This window comes from Primulina eburnea, chromosome 3 (genome assembly GCF_022965805.1).
Source record: "Primulina eburnea isolate SZY01 chromosome 3, ASM2296580v1, whole genome shotgun sequence".
Taxonomy (NCBI): Eukaryota; Viridiplantae; Streptophyta; class Magnoliopsida; order Lamiales; family Gesneriaceae; genus Primulina; species Primulina eburnea.
Window position 1 is genome coordinate 46,296,956 of NC_133103.1, and position 18,625 is coordinate 46,315,580.

Genomic DNA, 18,625 nt, shown 5'->3' on the forward strand with positions numbered 1-18,625 from the left:
ATGAATCTGAGCGTCACCTTGTGTGATGATGAATCTGAAGGAAAACGAGAAGCACAACCAATTGATCCCACTGCCTTGTTGGCCGTACTGAGTACGAAGAAATCTGGACAAATAGATCCTCTAAGTGTCGCCACACCAGGCAGGTATGTTTCTTCAATTCTCTGAACTATCTTATGTTATCTCTTAGTATGAATCAGGAAAAGGAAGAACATGATGATAAAGAGCAAACTATTGAAGACATGAGAAAATGTGTGAGGAGTTGTACACGGGCTGGATTAAAAGAAGCCAATTGAATGTATTTGTATACATTTTAATCGATAATACTTTTTATTCTGATCATTTTGTATACATTTAAATCGATAATATTTTTTTATAACATTTTTATATATTTGAATACATTTATATGCATTTTAATCGATAATACTTTTGAATGATTAGATCGATATACTATTGTATGATAAAAATGGTATATCGATCTGTTAATTTGAGAATCAAGAATGAGGAACAGATCGATATATCATTTGTACATGGGCGTAGAAGGGTGCGCTTCCAAGAAGTGGGCTGCCATTTTGTAGGAAATAAAAATTTACTCAAGCTCAACTAATTTTAAAGCTCAATTAGCAAAGTCCATGAAAAAAAAATCTCCCTGCATGCATGACTTTTCATCGCCCTCAGTCCTCAAGTTCTATCTGTGACAATGCAGCACAGCATTTTGTGAGTTTCCTGATTGCACTTGACGTTCAATCAAGGTAATATCTCAGTTGCCAAAACTCAGCAAGTTCTATCCAGCCTCATATCTCGTTTGTGTTGTTGAATCGCACATCAAGCTATGGTTTTTAATATTGTTTCTAGTCTTTCCCGTGTTGATATTCTAGTATTAGTCAAAACTCAAGAATAATTTAAATGTTGTCTCCGTTGTTTTCTGTTTTATGCACATTTATACATTTCAAATTCCTGAACATCTTTGTCTCCATCTTATTGTGTTTAATCAATTTAAGTTATTTTTGTATTGACTTGAGCTATTGGTGTTCAGAAATCAGAATAAGTGAATAACATTTAATTCAAAGGGAAATCTTGGAAGATTTGAGTTAGAGAATAATTTTGTTGGAAATTCAATGATTATTTTTTTTTCATTTGCTATCTTTGTGAAAAAATCAATTTATGTAAATATTATAATATAAATAACTTTATATATGTTGAATTTTAAAATTTATGTCAAATGTGTTTTACTTCGATAAAACATGTGCATGGTACCCTAGCATTTTAGCATGTCTTCTGCCCTAAATAACTATGCACTGCATGAGACATCTCAAATAGAGAATATCTAATAGCAGGAAGTATCATGACTTCTTATGAAATTCTCGTGGGAAGTATTTGGCTGTCTATACTACATCTTGAATGACAGAGATAATTTGGCCAAATTTGACTCTAGGATTGATAAATGAATTTTTCTTGGATATTCATCAATAGTCGTGCATAGAGTTTATAATCTTAGAACAAGGACGGCTGTGGAATCCATAAATATGTATTTGATGATTATTCTGATCTTGCAGGTAAGACGATAGAAGGTGATGTTGATGACCTGTTTGAACTGTCCTTGCCACACCCCTCTGAATATGTGGCACGTGATACTGAAGATGAGACAACACCCTCTACAACATCGGTAGCAGTCCCAAGTGATTCTACAAGTCCGGAAGTCGACCATCGAGAAAAAGTGTTTGGCCGAAGCCAAAAAGAGGTTAACCCACTTCATTCGCCCAGCTGATCCATAATCCATTACAGGAGATATCGAATCTGAATCACTCAGCTGATGAAAACTTGGATGGGGATGATCCTGCTACAAATAGCGGAAAAGATTTGCCCAGCAGAATCCAGAAAAATCATCCCTCATGTCATGATCATCACAAGTAAATGGAAAAATTGCTGATGGAATAAGGACCAGACTAAAGGAAAGGGTCAACTACCGCGAGATTGTAAGATAAGTGTGCATGACTTCTCTATGGCAATTAGGTATGGTTTCTTGCTTCATCTCCACTATTGAACCAAAGAGTGTACACGAGGCTTTCAAAGATGAGTTTTGGGTTAAAGCAACGCATGAGCAACTATATCAATTTACTCGTAATGATGTTTGTTCTCTAGTCCGTAGGCCTGCAAATGCGAATGTACGGGAATTAAATGGATCTTGAAGACAAATCTGATTGATTTTCTGAAAAATAGACAATTTCTCTCTACTGTGACCACTGTCCTTCCCTATGTTCCTTGAGTAGTGTTAGAATTTTATGTCAACTTGTAAGTGATCATCGGCCAATATGTTGAGAAATTCCCTACTCACCCTAAAGAAGCTTCTCGCCTCCAAGCTGACATCATTCTACTCGTTGCTGCACAAGACTGCAGTATGCAAATGGGTGCCCTCCAGCAACACTACGGTGGTTACCAAGGAGCAGAAAAAGATGTTATATTCTGTAGGCACAGGAGGGCCATTCAACTTTGTGAAATCGGCATTTAAATTGGTCATGCAACGGCCTGCCATTTCCCACACTAATATATGGAATGCTGCTCTCACAAGGATTTCAGAAGGAAGCACATGAAGTGGTTTCTGATGCTCCTGAACAGCTCATAAATGCATCTGCCTTACTCCAACGAACAGAAAAATTGATATACCACTTTGATCCTCTCATGGTGCCCAGAATGATGTCCATATTACTACTAACACTGTTCCTGTCATTCTTCTTGTTACCACTACCTTCTTGCAGGAGCATATTGTGAACTCCACTCGTATGAGGGACACCTATTTCCGCTTACTGGGCATGACTTCTGAACAAACAGGGGGAGAAGGTGGCACAAAACCAACGGGCAAATGATGTTGAGGCTGGTCCTTCCAATACTGCTGCTGATGAGGATGAAGCTGCTGATTAGTTCTTCGTTTTTAAGCCCACTTCTCTGGACTCGGCTTCTTCAAACACCCCTCCTCGCGCATATGCGCGCCTTGTTTCGCGCATATGCGCGAGGTCCTCTGTCCTCGCGCTAAGTCTTGCACGCATGTGCGCGCACAACTCTGCCCGATCGTTCTTTCCATTCCATTTCCAATTCAATGCCTTTTAAATTCGGCTCTCGACTTAATTTGTCTATAATCATATCAAGTTATCGATAATTAATCTCAAATTATCGTAATAAGTTTTCAGGCATTACAATTTATCTTCACTATTAATGTTCTTTTTGTTATTTTTGTTTACTTCACCATTGTCGAGCTAAACTACACTTCAATTTTTTGTGAGTGTGGTTGTATGGGAAGATGAAACTTTGCGTCTCGACGGGGGGCTTGTACTTTGTGGTGTTTTTTTGGTGCATCTGTTGGGACATCATTGATTGCTGCATGCGAATTTTGAAAAAATATAGTCAAGAAAATGGTTTCGAGATATTTTGCATGGATGCAGAAGTCAAGATCAGTAGTTATTTGTCATTAGAAATAAATTTTCTTTTTTTCTAAGGCAAATTAATTTGTTGTTCAACGTGTAGATAGAAGTGCTTATGGAGTTTAAAGAGAAAATCTCGACAATTGAAGAGGCCTGGCATACTTCTCAGCTAGGACTAGATGAACTGAGATTGTTCAACCTTTGAGATGAATTTGGATCAACTAAGCTAACGTAAGGGTAAAAGCATCGGTCTTCAAGCCCTAACTGATTCGGACAATGAACTAATTCAACTTGCTCAAGAAGTAGATAATTATGATCTTGGGGAAGAATCAATTGCCTTACTTTCAACAAAATTTGGCAACTATCTTGGAAGGATAAGGAACAAGAAGAATCCACAGAGACCCAACCGGCTTGTTCTTCATAGTTCAAATGAGTCATCGAAAATACCTACACAGAAAATAGATCAAGAACGACCAACTCTTGAAATAGTCAAATGTGATCCCTAAGAATCTTGAATCAATTGGATGTTAGGCATGAGCTGGCTATGGACAGTATGCAAATCAGTGCACTAATACTCTTAGGATGAGATACATGAATCTGAGCGTCACCTTGAGTGATGATGAATCTGAAGGAGAGCGAGAAGCTCACAACCAATTTATCCCACATCCTTGTTGAATGATCAGATCGATATACCATTTGTATGATCAGAATGGTATATCGATCTGTTAATTTGAGAATCAAGAATGAGGAACAAATCGATATACCATTTGTACACGGGTGCAGGAGGGCGTGCTTCCAAGAAGTGGGCTGTCATTTTGTAGGTAATAAAAATTTACTCAAGCCCAACTAATTTTAAAGCTCAATTAGCAAAGCTCATGATAAAAAAAAATCACCGTACATGCATGACTTTTCGTCACCCTCAGTCCTCAAGTTCTATCTGCGACAGTGTAGCGCAGCATTTTGTGAGTTTCCTCATTGCACTTGACGTTCAATCAAGGTAATATTTCAATTGCCAAAACTCAGCAAGTTATCTCTAGCCTCATATCTCGTTTGTGTTGTTGAATCTCGCAGCAAGCTATGGTTTTTAAACTTAAATGTTCTCTGTTGTGCTCTGTTTTATGCAGAGTAATACATTTCAAAATCCTGAACATCTTTGTCTCCATCTTATTGTGTTTAATCAATTTAAGTTATTTTTGTATTGACTTGAACTATTGGTATTCAGAAAGTGAATGACATTTAATTTAGAAGGAAAGTTTGGATGATTTGAGTTAGAGAACAATTTTGTTGGAACTTCAATGATTATTTTTTTATCATTTGCTATCTTTGTGAAAAAAATTAAATCATGTAATATTATAATATAAATAACTTTATATGTGTTGAATTTAAAAATTTATGTCAAATGCACTTTACTTCGATAAAGCATGCGCATGGTACCCTAGCGTTTTAGTGAGCCTTGTGCCCTAAATAACTATGCACTGCATGAGACATCTCAAATAGAGAATATCTAATAGCAGGAAGTATCATGACCTCTTAAAAAATTCTCATGGGCAGTATTTGGGTGTCTATGCTACATCTTGAATGACAGAGATAATCCGGCCAAATTTGACTCTAAGATTGAAAAATGAATTTTTCTTGGATATTCATCAAATAGTCATGCATATAGAGTCTATAATCTTAGAACAAGGACTGTTGTGGAATCCATAAATATTGCATTTGATGATTATTCTGATCTTGCAGTTAAGACAATAGAAGATGATGTTGATTACCTACTTGAACTGTCCTTGCCACACCCCTCTGAATATGTGGCACATGATACTGAAGATGAGACAACACCCTCTACAACATCGGTAGCAGTCCCAAGTGATTCTGCAAGTCCGGAAGCACAGCAGACAACAGCTGATCCATAATCCACTACAAGAGATATCGAATCTGAATCACTCACCGATGAAAACTTGGATGGGGATGATCCTGCTACAAATAGTGGAAAAAATTTGATCAGCAGAATCCAGAAAAATCAACCCTCATCACAAGTAAATGGAAAAATTGCTCATGGAATAAGGACCAGACTAAAGGAAAGGGTTAACTACCGCGAGATGGTAAGACAAGTGTGCGTGACTTCTCTATGCAATTAGGTATGGTTTCTTGTTTCGTCTCCACTATTGAACGAAAGAGTGTACATGAGGCTTTCAAAGATGAGTTTTGGGTTAAAGCAACGCATGAGGAACTAGATCAATTTACTCGTAAGATGTTTGGTCTCTATTCCGTAGGCCTGCAGATGTAAATGTTATCGGAACTAAATGGATCTTGAATACAAAAGTGATTGATTTTCTGAAAAATAAACAATTTCTCTCTACTGTGACCACTGTCCTTCCCTATGTTCCTTGAGTAGTGCTAGAATTTTATGTCAACTTGTAAGTGATCATCGGCCAATATGTTGAGAAATTCCCTACTCACCCAAAGAAGCTTCTCGCCTCCAAGCTTACATCATTCTACTCGGTGCTGCACAAGACTGCAGTACGCAAATGCGTGCCCTTCATTAACACTACGGTGGTTACCAAGGAGCAGAAAAAGATGTTATATTTTGTAGGCACAGGAGGGCCATTCAACTTTGTGAAATCGGCATTTAAACTAGTCATGAAGTTTGCCAAAACTGCGTCACGATCCAACGGCCTGCCATTTCCCACACTAATATATGGAATGCTGCTCTTTCAAGGATTTCAGAAAGAAGCACATGAAGTGGTTTCTGATGCTCCTGAACAGCTCGTAAATGCATCTGCCTTACTCCAACGAACAGAAAAATTGATATGCCACTTTGATTCTCTTATGGTGCCCAGAATGAAGTCCATATTACTACTAACGATGTTCCTGTCACTCTTCCTGTTACCACTACCTTCTTGCAGGAGCATATTGTGAACTTCACTCGTATGAGGGACACCTATTTATGCTTACTGGACATGACTTCTGAACAAACAAATGATGTTTTGAGGCTGGTCCTTCCAATACTGCTTCTGATGAGGATGAAGCTGCTGATTAGTTCTTCGTTTTTAAGCTCCTTTAGCTTGTCTTTAAGTTCCTGTTTGTGAACAAACAATTGATTATGTAAACTGCTTAACTATTACTGCTACTTTTAAACTTGCTGCTTGTAACGTCATTTATATTTTGTGATGACATTCACCAAGGGCAGAACTTCCATTATCCAAAATAATTTTATATGTATTATTGTTTTTTCTTTTTTAAATTCAAGTCCTCTATGAATGGAGGAATAAGGAAAGAAGAGTACTTAGAATCCTCGACCTCTACACTAGAGGAGAAATCAATTGAGGTTGGTTAGTTTCACTTGGTAGCTTTAACATTTCTGTCTTGAAATTTGGTGTATTAATTCAATTTTAAACATATGACAGTTAATAATATAGACTTCTATACTGGTTATTTTCCTAGATAAAATGTTTATACTTCTCTTTAAATTATCTTATTATTAAAAATGAGAGTAGTGAAAAATATCCATCGTTGAAATACATAAATTCCAGTATTTTTTTCGCTTACTTCTTACTCATTATATTTTTATTATTAGCTTGGTGTCCTTGGAAATCAATGTATCGAATCTTTTTACATGATTTGAATTATACTTCTCAAAATAATAATACATATTTGTAAAATATCAAATAGTTCAGGTGCATACTACCTTAATATAGAGGTCAATGAAGTGAGTACAAATTTGTTAGTAATAGTTGTACAAGTGTAATTAATATATTGAAGATTAATATAAACTTCTATAGTTCGAGTAGATAAAATTTCAGAATATACAGATATAATTAGAAATGACAGAATAGCATGTAAGACGTAAGATGTTTGATGATGGAATAAATAGCTCAAGAAGTAAATATAAGGTATATAATATAATATAATTATATTTAAAAATTAACTTGATATTTATTATTTAATAAATTCTTGTAAAGAAGTTTGGCATAATCTGATTGTTTTAGAATTGTTATACATATATGGGTTTCATTTTGAAAAATTATATATAATATGTTATTTAACTTATCTATTCTTCTCTGATTTTAAGATAAAATTGGTGAAAGTTTATTTTGAGAGAAACTTTAAATCACTTTTTTCATAGGAAAAAAAATTGATAGTTAAGTTCACTTTACAATCTTTGACCAATTTTGTATATTATCCAAAATAAAATATCTTTTGGATATGTAATATTTTTAGCCAAATTTAAATTTTTTTGTGAAACTTGAAATAGTTTGTTAATAGTTGATAAATTTATATATAAATTACCAAAATATATTATAATATTTAGCTGGCGGAGATTAATTAGTCTAAAATAGATCTAAACAACGGAGGATATGTTCATTCCAGATATTTAATAACTTTTTTAAAATGATATATTTTTGTGGAACAAACAGATAATTCTTATTTATTCGGTAGAATGTCAGAGAATTGTAAATATTTTACAATTTAATTTACAAGATTTCTATACATATACATTTTCATAGAATTTTATGGAATTTATATCTTTTAAATTTAATTCATAATTGATTTCTTAGAAACGATTATTGAACATGGATTTATTTCTATTTAATATTGAAAAAATAGGACAAAATCCATCACCCATCCAACTCAATATGAACCATATTTCCCACGTTTGACGTATAGTTAAATTTTGACAAATAACATTTTTCATTTAAACCAAATTTAGTAAACCAAAAGAAATCAATAGAAATTGAGCAGTAAACAACTAACAAAATATATTGCAAATGAAAGTTAGTAATACAAATATTGTTTACGGAAGTTCGAAATATAATATATTTCTTTCTACAATATTTCCTAGTTTAGTATCGTGAATGCCCAATTTATTTAACATCACATACGACCTTATTTAATTTAAGATCAAACGTTGAAGAAATATATTATCCTAGATTCACTAATATAAGATTATCTCAAACTTATCTAAATTGAAATAAAATATCACTCATCATCCAAAAATTATAATTAATTTCTTAGAAAAAACTTGTAGGAAGAAAATTCTATCGTTAGATCTCTTACACAAAAATCAGTTAATATATACCTCATAATCTGCTAGAAGTGTGGCGTCGCGAAAGGCTGCAAGAAATCACATGAATTTGACATCTTCTACTGGTTGCTCTAAGACAACGGTGGCAAGATCAAGCCTATAAGCAGTGGATCTCATATTCCTACCTGGAACATAAATCTCCTTCCTCCTCCGCCTTACAAGTGATGCCTTCCATTGTTCCATTCGAAGCCCGGAAAATAGGCTTGCCTCACAAAGTGCTCTAGCCATTGGTTTCCTGCTGTATGACCAAAAAAGCGCAAAGAATGATAGCGAAATGGCATTGACTATGAAAACTTCTGAAAGCAGGAACTTCTGCATTAAAAAGACTTTCCTTCCTCGAACTAAACCTATTGGGCACCTATACGACTCCTTGACCGCAGGATCTCCAGGTATGTGATGCTCCCACTTACAAGATGGCAACTGAACAAAATATGATCTCAATAAGACTCAGGTACTTCAAGTCCATGGTTATCACATGAAGATATGCTTACGGTACAATGTGTTGTGAAACAATCGGTCGTGAAATTTTTTCGAAAACAAGTATGATAAGAAGTATATTCTGAATAGTGAGAGAGCCTCGTCCATAACATATTCTCAACAGCGTTGGGTGACACGTAAAAACAAGTGCCCCTTGTTAATAACCACCGCCTTTACAAGCTCAAAGGTTAACTCCAAGAAAACATCGTGTTTTGTAACAATTCATGTCTGATGCATTGGCATTTTGTTCAAGAAGATCATCGTCCTTCATGAATTTATTCAAGCTAATCTTTTGATCCTTTGTTCTTGGGAATAGAAGCAAACCAATGACACTGAAAGTGAACAGGAAATAACTCAGCCTAAAATATATCCTCGCCACAAAACCTTCAAATGGAAACTTATCAGCCCCTGATAGTCCAAAGGCAGTGTTTCTCACAAGGTTAACTTCTAAATCATTATCAGAGCTGTGCTCTTTTACATGTTTAAGAAAATTATCCACATTTATTAAGATCAAACGTTTAAGAAATATATTATCCTAAATTCACTAATATAAGATTATCTCAAACTTATCTAAATTTGAAAGCAAATATTACTCATCATACAAAAATTATAGTTAATTTCTTAGAAAGAACTTGTATGAAGAAAATTATATCGCTATATCTCTTACACAAAAATCATTTAATATATACCTCACAATCTGCTAGAAGTGTGGTGTCGTGAATGGCTGCAAGAAATCAATGAATTTGTCATCTTCTTCTTGTTGCTCTAAGACAATGCTGGTAAGAGCAAGCCTATAAGCAATCTATTTCATATTCTTGACCAGCACATAAATCTCTTTCCTCATCCGCCTTACAAGTGATGCCTTCCGTTGTTTCATTCGAAGACCAAAAAATAGGCTTGCCTCACAAAGTGCTCTAGCCATTGGTTTCCTGCTGTATGACCAAAAAAGCGCAAAGAATGACAGCGAAATGGTATTGACTATAAAACTTCTGAAAGCAGGCACTTCTGCATTAAAAAGACTTGCCTTCCTTGAACTAAACCTATTTGGCACCTATACGACTCATTGACCACAGGATTTCCAGGTATGTGATGCTCCAACTTACAAGATGGCAACTGAACAAAATATGATCTAAATAAGACTCAGGTACTTCAGTCCATGGTTATCACTTGAAGATATGCTTATGGTACAATGTGTTGAGAAACAATCGGTCGTGAAACTTTTTCGAAAACAAGTATGATAAGAAGTATATTCTGAATGTTGAGAGAACCTCGTCCATAACATATTCTAAACAGCGTTGGGTGACACGTACAAACAAGTGTCCCTTGTACAAAACCAACACATTTATAAGCTCAAAGATTGACTCGAAGAAAATATCGTGTTTTGTCACAATTCATGTCTGATGCATTGACATTTTGTTCAAGAAGATCATCGTCCTTCATGAATTTATTCAAGCTAATATTTTGATCCTTTGTTCTTGGGAATAGAAGCAAACCAATGACACTGAAAGTGCACAGGAAATAACTCAGCCTAAAAGATGTCCTCGCCACAAAACCTTCAAATGGAATCTTATCTGCCCATGATAGTCCACACACAGTGTTTCTCACCAGGTCGACTCCTAAATCATTATCAGAGCCGTGCTCTTTTACATCCACATTACTTAATATCAAACGTTTAAGAAATATATTATCCAAAATTCACTAATATAAGATTATCTCAAACTTATCTAAATTTGAAAGAAAATATTACTCATCGTACAAAAATTATAGTTAATTTCTTAGAAAGAACTTGTATGAAGAAAATTCTATCGCTAGATCTCTTACACAAAAATCATTTAATAAATACCTCATAATCTCCTAGAAGTGTGGCATCATGAAAGGCTGAAAGAAATCACATGAATTTGACATCTTCTACTTGTTTCTCTAAGACAACGGTGGCAAGAGCAAGCCTATAAGCAGTGTATTTCATATTCCTGACCAGCACATAAATCTCCTTCCTTATCCGCCTTACACGTGATGCCTTCCATTGTTTCATTCGAAGTCCAGAAAATAGGCTTGCCTCATAAAGTTCTCTAGCCATTGGTTTCCTGCTGTATGACCAAAAAAGCGCAAAGAATGATAGCGAAATGGTATTGACTATAAAAACTTCTGAAAGCAAGCTCTTCTGCATTCAAAAGACTAGCCTTCCTTGAACTAAACCTATTGGGCACCTATACGACTCCTTGACCGCAGGATCTCCAGGTATGTGATGCTCCAACTTACAAGATGGCAACTGAACAAAATATGATCTCAATAAGACTCAGGTACTTAAAGTCCATGGTTATCACATGCAGATCTGCATATGGTACAATGTGTTGAGAAACACTCTGTCATGAAATTTTTTCGAAAACAAGTATGATAAGAAGTATATTCTGCATAGTGAGAGAACCTCGTCCATGACATATTCTCAACAGCGTTGGGTGACATGAACAAACAAGTGACCCTTGTTCAAAACCGCCACATTTATAAGCTCAAAGATTAACTCGAAGAAAACATCGTGTTTTGTCACAATTCATGTCTGATGCATTGGCATTTTGTTCAAGAAGATCGTCGTCCTTCATGAATTTATTCAAGCTAATCTTTTGATCCTTTGTTCTTGGGAATAGAAGCAAACCCATGACACTGAAAGTGCACAAGAAATAACTCAGCCTAAAAGATGTCCTCGCCACAAAACCTTCAAAGGGAATCTTATCTGCCCATGATAGTCCACACACAGTGTTTCTCACCAGGTCGACTCCTAAATCATTATCAGAGCCCTGCCCTTTTATTTTTTTAAGAAAATTATCCACATTACTTAAGATCAAACGTTGAAGAAATATATTATCCTAAATTCACTAATATAATATTATCTCAAACTTATCAAATATTGAAAGAAAATATTACTCATCATCCAAAAATTATAGTTAATTACTTAGAAAGAACTTGTATGAAGAAAATTCTATCGCTGGATCTCTTACACAAAAATCATTTAATATATACCTCATAATCTGCTAGAAGTGTGGCGTCGTGAAAGGCTGCAAGAAATCACATGAATTTGACATCTTCTACTTGTTGCTCTAAGACAACGGTGGAAAGAGCAAGCCTATAAGCAGTGTATTTCATATTCCTGACCAGCACATAAATATCCTTCCTCATCCGCCTTACAAGTGATGCCTTCCATTGTTTCATTCGAAGCCCAGAAAATAGGCTTGCCTCACAAAGTTCTCTAGCCATTGGTTTCCTGCTGTATGACCAAAAAAGCACAAAGAATGATAGCGAAATGGTATTGACTATGAAAACTTCTGAAAGCAAGCTCTTCTGCTTTAAAAATACTAGCCTTCCTCGAACTAAACCTATTGGGCACCTATACGACTCCTTGACCGCAGGATCTCCAGGTATGTGATGCTCCCACTTACAAGATGGAAACTGAACAAAATATGATCTAAATAAGACTCAGGTACTTCAAGTCCATGGTTATCACATGTAGATCTGCATATGGTACAATGTGTTGAGAAACACTCTGTCATGAATTTTTTTGAAAACAAGTATGATAAGAAGTATATTCTGAATAGTGAGAGAACCTCGTCCATAAAATATTCTCAACAGCGTTGGGTGACACGTACAAACAAGTGCCCCTTGTTCAAAACCACCACCTTTATAAGCTCAAAGATTAACTAGAAGAAAACATCGTGTTTTGTCATAATTCATGTCTGATGCATTGGCATTTTGTTCAAGAAGATCGTCGTCCTTCAAGAATTTATTCAAGCTAATCTTTTGATCCTTTCTTCTTGGGAATAGATGCAAACCAATGACACTGAAAGTGCACAAGATATAACTCAGCCTAAAAGATGTCCTCGCCAAAAAACCTTCAAAGGGAATCTTATCAGCCCGTAATAGTCCACAGACAGTGTTTCTAACCAGGTTGACTCCTAAATCATTATCAGAGCCGTGCTCTTTAACTTGTTTAAGAAAATTATCCACATTACTTAAGATTAAAAATTGAAGAAATATATTATCCTAAATTCACTAATATAATATTATATCAAACTTATCTAAATTTTAAAGAAAATATTACTCATCATCCAAAAATTATAGTTAATTCCTTAGAAAGAACTTGTATGAAGAAAATTCTATCGTGAGATCTCTTACACAAAAATCATTTAATATATACCTCGTAATCTGTTAGAAGTCTGGCGTCGTGAAAGGCTGCAAGAAATCACATGAATTTGACATCTTCTACTTGTTGCTCTAAGACAATGGTGGCAAGAACAATCCTATAAGCAGTGGATCTCATCTTCATGACCAGAACATAAATCTCCTTCCTCTTCTGCCTTACAAATGATGCCTTCCATTATTCCATTCGAAGCAAAGAAAATAGGCTTGCCTCACAAAGTGCACTAGCCATTGGTTTCCTGCTGTATGACCAAAAAAGCGCAAAGAATGATAGCGAAATGGTATTGACTATAAAAACTTCTGAAAGCAAGCTCTTCTGCATTAAAAAGACTAGCCTTCCTTGAACTAAACCTATTGGGCACCTATACGACTCCTTGACCGCAGGATCTCCAGGTATGTGATGCTCCAACTTACAAGATGGCAACTGAACAAAATATGATCTCAATAAGACTCAGGTACTTAAAGTCCATGGTTATCACATGCAGATCTGCATATGGTACAATGTGTTGAGAAACAATCTGTCATGAAATTTTTTCGAAAACAAGTATGATAAGAAGTATATTCTGCATAGTGAGAGAACATCGTCCATGACATATTCTCAACAGCGTTGGGTGACACGTACAAACAAGTGACCCTTGTTCAAAACCGCCACATTTATAAGCTCAAAGATTAACTCGAAGAAAACATCGTGTTTTGTCACAATTCATGTCTGATGCATTGGCATTTTGTTCAAGAAGATCGTCGTCCTTCATGAATTTATTCAGTCTAATCTTTTGATCCTTTGTTCTTGGGAATAGAAGCAAACCCATGACACTGAAAGTGCACAAGAAATAACTCAGCCTAAAAGATGTCCTCGCCACAAAACCTTCAAAGGGAATCTTATCTGCCCATGATAGTCCACACACAGTGTTTCTCACCAGGTCGACTCCTAAATCATTATCAGAGTCCTGCCCTTTTATTTGTTTAAGAAAATTATCCACATTACTTAAGATCAAACGTTGAAGAAATATATTATCCTAAATTCACTAATATAATATTATCTCAAACTTATCAAATATTGAAAGAAAATATTACTCATCATCCAAAAATTATAGTTAATTTCTTAGAAAGAACTTGTATGAAGAAAATTCTATCGCTGGATCTCTTACACAAAAATCATTTAATATATACCTCATAATCTGCTAGAAGTGTGGCGTCGTGAAAGGCTGCAAGAAATCACATGTATTTGACATCTTCTACTTGTTGCTCTAAGACAACGGTGGAAAGAGCAAGCCTATAAGCAGTGTATTTCATATTCCTGGCCATCACATAAATATCCTTCCTCATCCGCCTTACAAGTGATGCCTTCCATTGTTTCATTCGAAGGCCCAGAAAATAGGCTTGCCTCACAAAGTTCTCTAGCCATTGGTTTCCTGCTGTATGACCAAAAAAGCACAAAGAATGATAGCGAAATGGTATTGACTATGAAAACTTCTGAAAGCAAGCTCTTCTGCATTAAAAAGACTAGCCTTCCTCGAACTAAACCTATTGGGCACCTATACGACTCCTTGACCGCAGGATCTCCAGGTATGTGATGCTCCCACTTACAAGATGGAAACTGAACAAAATATGATCTAAATAAGACTCAGGTACTTCAAGTCCATGGTTATCACATGTAGATCTAAATATGGTACAATGTGTTGAGAAACACTCTGTCATGAAATTTTTTTGAAAACAAGTATGATAAGAAGTATATTCTGAATAGTGAGAGAACCTCGTCCATAAAATATTCTCAACAGCGTTGGGTGACACGTACAAACAAGTGCCCCTTGTTCAAAACCACCACCTTTATAAGCTCAAAGATTAACTCGAAGAAAACATCGTGTTTTGTCATAATTCATGTCTGATGCATTGGCATTTTGTTCAAGAAGATCGTCGTCCTTCAAGAATTTATTCAAGCTAATCTTTTGATCCTTTGTTCTTGGGAATAGATGCAAACCAATGACACTGAAAGTGCACAAGATATATGAAACGTCTCACTCGTTTTTTTTAGAAATGCGGAATATTTTTTTTAAAAAATCATACGTAAACATAAACGAGTATAAATCTTAAAATAATCGACGTATGAAAATATTATCTCCTCTCAATTTCATAAATCGTAATGCGGAAAACACGTGGTCCTCGGGTCATGTCACCGCACCAGGTCTGCCTACTCAGAGTTCGGCACCTCCAGTCTCCTCATCATTAAGCTCACCTGCATCACACACGCCTAGTGAGTCTAAAGACTCAACACACATGCACCGTTAATAACAAGTACATATACATAGCACACAGCAGTGAAAAATATCATACTCAATATATCTTTCATGAACTTAAAAGCATTCGTGTCTGCAGTAAAAATCATATATGTAAACGTGTCCTTTAAAACCATGGTAATAATCATAGCATGTCATCTCATGTCATCATATACGTATACGTGTCGTGTAAAATCATATCGTCTCAAAACATGTCATCTCATGTCATCATATACGTATACATGTCGTGTAAAATCATATCGTGTCAAAACATATCATCTCATGTCATCATATACGTATACGTGTTCTTTTTAATTGAATTCAGTTCATTAGTTGTGACTTTCGTATCAGCTCTATCGATGGATCCATCTATAAAAACCGCGGAACCCGGCGGCGGGGACATCAGCGACAGCATTACCTGTCCACTGAGCCTTGGCCTCAGCTCATCATATCTCATATCATCGTATACGTATACATCGTCAGTCACAACCAAATCATATCCTTCAAAAATAGCATCATAATCATCACTTAATAAAAATATGCATATACGTAACTTTTTCCTTTAAACCAAGCATGCACCGTATTTATCATAATTGCGTAAAAATCATAAACGTGATGCATAAACATTTAAATCATGATAAAATGTGCTCAGGGCGCTGTCAGGACCAAAATCTCACCCCGGGTGCAAAATGACCATTTTGCCCCTGGAAACCCAAAAATTACCGTTTTGCCCCTAGACGTAAAATTTCACATTTTTGACATTTTCTTAATTCCATTGACTCTAACATGTCCCAAATAATTATTTAAGCCTACATGAACTTTCCCATATTTTTATTTGGCTTAAATCTATGACTTTTTAAATTAATCTTTAACTATAACATATTAATGCGTTTTAATCCCGAATTAAACCAAACCTTAGCATAAAATTCCCAAATTAAAAATTTAGAATTCTAATAATTATTTGAGCTTAAATATAATTTTCCATAATTTTATCAAGCTTAAATCTAGGCGTTTTAATTAATCCTTTAATTTACGTTTCGTGCGGCGACTAAATCCCAGATAAATCCAAAACTCATTATTTTGATCTGAAACTTACCAAACTCCTAAAAATGTCCCAAAACATATTCAAAAGCATCCCTAGACGTAAAATCGAGCTCATTTCATAACTTAACCGAATTGTTTTAAAACTTGGACCGAGGTCTCGGTTTTAACCCGAATCGAACCGAAACTTCCCCAAATTTTACCAAACTTAAAACATGACTTAACAACACCATACCAGACTTTAATCCACTCAATTAGAACCCATTAGCACCTTTAAAATCTCGCTGGTATGCTGCTGAATTTTCAGAACATACACAACTCAAACTCAAGTTCATGTACCTCCCTTAGTTTCGTTCCTAGCCTTCACCCAACGGCTCAGCCCTTAACCAACCATACCTAGACCACCCTAGGCTCCCACTGGACCTGCTGAACCCACGGCTGCACCTCTATGTAAGCCGCAGCCCCCTACAACTCGCTATTCTCCCAAACGTCCAAACCAAAGCCAAACTTCTACCATTTCGATCCACAGCGCCTTGGATGGTTCCAGCAAGAGCCGAGCCCTTCCAAGCCTCGTATCAGACCCACCAGGGTCTGATCTAAGGCTCGTCTAAGCCCCTGCTCAGCTGGTTGCACCCAGCATGATAGAACCCCAAAGATCGAGCCAACCTATTGAAACATTGCTCTTGGTCTCTCACCCTACACGATCTGCATTTGGTTTAAATCTTTATACAACATCTTGACACTAATCACAGCCCCTTATCAACACCTCACAGCAGCCCTTTGCACAGATTATCAGAAACGTGAGTATCAAACTAAGGGTAGCATGATCACTTGAAAACCGAATGCATAAATGAAGCAACAACGGGTTTAAACATTTTTCGTATGCGAGCACACATGTAACAGCATATAATGGCGTGAATGATGCAGAAAGAAGGATACAAAGCGTGCCTTAGATAGTTGATGAACGAAACAAGAAGAGGGAGACCCGGATGAATTTCTTTTGCAAGAACAAGAGCAAACCGATGGAACCTCCAGCTGGAAATGATGAAACCGTGGGGAAAAATTTCTGAAAATGAGGATAAGGAATGCTGAATGGGGGTGTCGGTTGTTGAGAAAAGGGTGATAATGTTTGTAGGGTCAAATGTGTATTATTTAAATAGTTAATAATTAGGTTAATGGCCCTTATTATAAATTAAAAGGAATTAAAAGAGTTTAAGTCAATTAAGCTTAAAAGTAGGCCCATTAAATCAAAAGACACTCTCAAAAAATATTTCGTGTTGGAAAGATTTTAAATATATTAACCGAACCCTCAAAAAGTCTCCCGATTCGATAAATTTTGAGTACCGATAAAAATTAAAATCTTGCAGTTAAAAATACACAATAAATCCCAATACCTGAAAAATACTTTTAAAACATCTTAATTTAATATTTAAAACAAATCATGTAATTAAAATAATTTTCTTGAAATTTCCCGGTCTCCATTCCTCGTTCGAGCGCGAAATGCAACTTAAAAATCTTTAATGCATGAACCTTTAAAATTTCATGAAATAAATTCTATTATGCAATAATAATGCATAAAATACATACAAATAATTAAACCCATAATTTATGAAATAAACATGCATTTGATGCTTTAAAACAAATAAATAAAATACCAAGAAATTTAATAAATTGCATGCATGTGGTTTACTTGAACCTTCAAATTATCGGGACGTTACAATATAACTCAGCCTAAAAGATTTCCTCGCCAAAAAACCTTCAAAGGGAATCTTATCAGCCCGTAATAGTCCACAGACAGTGTTTCTAACCAGGTTGACTCCTAAATCATTAACAGAGCCGTGCTCTTTTACTTGTTTAAGAAAATTATCCACATTACTTAAGATTAAAAATTGAAGAAATATATTATCCTAAATTCACTAATATAATATTATATCAAACTTATCTAAATTTTAAAGAAAATATTACACATCATCCAAAAATTATAGTTAATTCCTTAGAAAGAACTTGTATGAAGAAAATTCTATCGTGAGATCTCTTACACAAAAATCATTTAATATATACCTCGTAATCTGTTAGAAGTGTGGCGTCGTGAAAGGCTGCAAGAAATCACATGAATTTGACATCTTCTACTTGTTGCTCTAAGACAATGGTGG

At 35.5% G+C, this 18,625-nt stretch overlaps 1 long non-coding RNA gene across 1 annotated transcript in view; it reads right to left on the reverse strand.

The window, feature by feature from the left end:
* Positions 1 to 8,851: 8,851 nt before the first annotated feature.
* LOC140827667 (uncharacterized) overlaps positions 8,852 to 18,625 on the reverse strand; it is a 76,847-nt gene continuing 67,073 nt past the window's right edge. Inside the window, exon 3 of the long non-coding RNA XR_012117001.1 lies at positions 8,852 to 8,862. This is a non-coding gene — a long non-coding RNA (uncharacterized lncRNA). The remainder of the gene's footprint in view (positions 8,863 to 18,625) is intronic.